The sequence below is a fragment of the Cariama cristata genome, unplaced genomic scaffold (genome assembly GCF_000690535.1).
Source record: "Cariama cristata isolate BGI_N322 unplaced genomic scaffold, ASM69053v1 scaffold23559, whole genome shotgun sequence".
Lineage (NCBI taxonomy): Eukaryota > Metazoa > Chordata > Aves > Cariamiformes > Cariamidae > Cariama > Cariama cristata.
Genome location: NW_009636717.1, coordinates 36,351 through 40,545, shown reverse-complemented (window position 1 = coordinate 40,545; position 4,195 = coordinate 36,351). Strand labels below are relative to the sequence as shown.

The window sequence follows — 4,195 nt, the reverse complement described above, 5'->3', positions numbered from 1 at the left end:
AGTGAATAGGGATGAAGCTACTTGTGTGCTTAAAATGAAGTAAATGCTTAAGTATTTTGTTCTTTTGTGGCTTTAGAACCAAGTCCTGTTTGTTTTAGCACAAATATTTCAGGAAACTCAGTTCTGTCAATAATGCAAGGATGGTTTGCACCCTAGGGATGAATTTTTCAGGACTGTATCAACTAATCATCCTTCCCTGGTTTCCTCCCACTTTACTGTGAACTTTTCTCCTATGACTGAGACCTATTCTTACAATAATAATAATAATCATCTAGGCCCTTTGGCCAGCTGACTGCCTTAACTAATGATTTTCCCCAAAACTGCAATGCCCCGTGATTTAAACTTTGCATACCCAAGATTCTTCTTTTGTTTTAAAGATAAAATCTACAAAATTTACTGCATTGCATTTCCACTGTAAACACAGGAGCTGGTGCCATGGTGTTTTACTGTATGGTAAGTAAATAAGATATGGGGACTATTTACTCTTCGGGTTACAGCTGAACACAGAGAGCCATGTTCAATGTTGTGTAGCAACTGTGCTTTTGGTTCAATGCAGCCTGTATCAAAATACCCCCTGATTCTAATCAGACATTGAGACTGGACAGGGCCTTGGAGGTTTGGACCCATTTGGGTTCAGCCAGGTCTATATGGCTTAAAGGGAACCACGGCACAGAGATCTAGTAAGAGGCAGCTTGTTGTCTGTCCAGCTACTTGGGAGCATTGAGGGTTCTGAAGTGTCTGGTCCAGGGTCCTTAGCTGTTGGATTAATTCGGAACATGCTGTAGATGCTTAGCTCACCCTCAGAGAGCGATTAAGGCAGATCGTATCACAAGGTTTTATGTCCAGTTGCCTGGCTTGATCATCCAAGATATCATGTTTTAAGTAAAGTACACATGAAATTGAAAGACAAATGAAGTGATGATGGTTAGAAGAAAGGTTCCTAATGAACAGGGAGAGAGATTGGCAATACTAGAATAAGTTAGTCTAGAAAGGGGAAGAGTTAAATGACATCTAATGGAGATGCTTCAGAATAGTGCACTAGAAAAACTAATCACTGTACTGTAACCTGATTGCAAAAGGAAAGAATTGTGCAAAAAAGGGATGGATTATATTGAGTCCTTCATAAGACAGAATCTGCTTGTAATATTCACTGTTGCATGTCATCTTTGAATATTACAAGTAAATGTAAAAAGGAGGCTGTAAGTGACCACAAATATTGATTTTGGGGGGGACTTGAGACACTCATCCTGCTTGTGTTTGTGGAGCTCAGTTGGAGCTCTCATCATGCTTTTAAACCATAGTCACAAGGCTAGGTTATTCCAGGAAATCGGTAAGAATTTTAAAAGTGACTTGTGATTTTAGTGCTTCCATTTTTGAATGCTCAAGCTGAGACAATTTAAGAGAGTCCCACTTTTAGTGTTGAATACCCATCTCCTGAAAGGTAAATCTTTCACATGTGTATCAAGCTAAGTATTCAAAGTGTTTTGCTCAGTTTTGAAAATCTCAGTTGCTTCTTGGCTTGTGAAGAAAAATTGACAATCTCAGACTCTAAGTCAAGATCGGACTCCCATCTCCACTCCTCCCCCTGCTTCAAGGACAGACAAATTCAATGATGCCTATTTCTGAACCATATATACAGTTAAGAGGATGGCTGTGTATCATGAACAAGATTCTGAAGGAATACAGTGTATCTACATAATCAGATTTTGCTTTTGCAGTTGTGCAACACAAACATGTGTCCTTTCTTAATGTGATCAAAATCTGGCTCTCAAAGTTCAGATTTTGATCAAATTAGCAACCAAAATCTGTCTCCTTTTCTGAACTGTCCCACAATTTTTGGTTCTCGAAAGTGGTCTGGGAAGTTCACACGAACAAACTTTCTCATGATGTGAGACTCCTGGTATTTCCTGCTTCTAGTTTGGCTAGACGTGCTGCAACAGTTGCTTTTCTCATGGTATTTGGGTATGGTAGTTGGCTGGAAGTGGAAGCCTTAGACCCAGATGCCCAGAGCTTTTAAGTCACCAAGTAATTGAGCCCAAATAAGGAATCAAATTTGCCAAATGGTCCCAGCCTCAGTAACTGATTCACTGCAGTCTGAAGATATTCAAACTCTAGATTTAGAAAGCTTGAGTCTCAAATATTAGCAAATATTTCCTAACAGGAAAGATGCAGTGTAGAGAAAGATTAAAATATAAAATAAATAAAGCTGGAAATTAGCTAAACATGTTTTTGGGTGTATTCCATCTTGGGGTGATGGTCAAGATTTGTAAGAGTATATGAACTGTTTTCAATTCAGGTAATACCACCTGTCTACTCCAGCTGGAGTCAGTGTAGTCCTTTCTACTGAATTCAGCAGAAGCTGAATTAGCCTGTAATTTAGGGAAGCACTGAGACAAGGGAAAGTGCTTTTTCTGTTGCCTACCATTGTAATGGGACATAATGATTTCTGCTTCTGTGCTAATCACACTCTGTTTTGGCATTAAAATTAATAGGAGTAGGATTGGGCACAAAAGCTGTGAAATGTTTCTGTAATATTTTGTTTTATCATATTTTTGAATAAAGAGACCAGGCTGTATTAATGATTTTCTTAAATGCAGACACATTACCATAAATCCTACTGGCTTCTGAAATGCTATTTCCTAAGCTACTAATTTTTAAACTATATGGTTTTAATATTAGTTTTCTCAGTGATTTCAATTGAGATGTAAGAGATATGACCCTCCCCAGTGGACTTCAATACATCAGGCAGCTTTTTAATGAGACTTAAGTCTTGATGAAAATCTCAGCAAAGGAAATCCTATGCTCTCAAAAGCCCAACACAGACATCCTGGCATGTGAAATCTTGCAACGATCAACATTGCTGATTTCAGTATCACCCTGACTGGGACTGAAGGGTTAGGAGATGCTAACAACCAGCAGAGATTTTTGCTGTGAACGTGATCACTAGCTACATCTTATCCAGTTTTAGGAGCACCCAAAGGATGTTACTGTCTGATGGCATTCATTAGGCTCAATGAATAGCCCTTGTTGTCTCAGCCCAGCTCCTAGAAAACACAAAACCATTCCTTGACGCTGCTAGTAATAATGGTCTTGTTTGCTAGTAGCTACAGCATCATGGCCAAAGAATGCATGGTCATGGAAACTGAACTCCACTCTTGTCTGTCTGCCAGGTCGTGGCCAAAGCCTGTTGGCAGGAGAGGGTGGGGAAAGTCTGCACTGCCACTGCCTGCTCTCGGGACAGAGCAAATGCCTCTGTGGGTTGTGTCCAACATCCTTCACCAGCAGCAAATTTGCTTGAGTAGTTTAACCACCCAGTACTTGGTTGTAGTGTGTGTCACCTTGGCATTGTCCATCCTATCAGTTTCTATAAGCAAGCAAACTGGCCTCAGGAAAAGTCGGAGGCTGACTTTGGGACTTCACTCAGCAGCTAAATTCAACGCCTTAGGAGGATCTTGACTTTGAAGACTCTGAACTCATTCTTTATTGGTAAAGATTAGATCTCCAGAAGCTCTTCTTGGACAAGGAAGGATAGAAATTTGATTTGATTTGGGAGTGGGTGTGTGTATTAGTTTTTTATTTCAAGCTGCAGCTAAGGACTGTAATGGAAGTTCTTTTTCTTTCTAGTTAGGAAATGGGATTGCAACAGACTTCCAATAGATGAAAGTATTGTTTTTCTAAAGGTCTTCATATGAATTTTTCACAGAAGGTATTTCTTGCTTGCCAGCTAGAATCTTTCTCCAACGTGGCAGAGCTGGTAGGCTGGTAGTCTAACTAACTGAGTGGGAATAATTCTACCTGAGGATAAAGAACTTAAATCAGTCCATATCCTCCTCCTTTTATCAGCATCTAGCCATGACTCAGCACGCTGGGATCAGTCCATCTGTGATATTGATAAATACTTCGTGCTCGTAACTCTGAAGGAATATTGGAGGGTGAAATCCATGCAGTAAAGATGCTACATTACTATTAAAAGTTATGGGACAAAGCTTTGTAAGGACAGAGGGAATTTTTGCTCTAGTGTTTCTGGAGAGAGCATTTGCCTCTTCATAAGATTAAATATTCATGTCTGATAACACCACCCATGACTAGCCCTTGGTAGGGTTGCGCTTTTTGTCAGAGTAAGTTTTACCCTGATATAAAGATAATTTTGTGTTTTGGCCATTATTGCTGCAATACTGAAGTATCCATCTGCTAT

The 4,195-nt window shown here is 39.7% G+C and overlaps 1 protein-coding gene across 1 annotated transcript in view; it reads left to right on the top strand.

Moving 5' to 3' along the window:
* Window positions 1-4,195, top strand: part of CALD1 (caldesmon 1) — a gene marked incomplete at its 5' end in the record, with an annotated part of 31,197 nt that overhangs the window by 3,816 nt on the left and 23,186 nt on the right. The gene's annotated exons all lie outside the window — the stretch shown is intronic.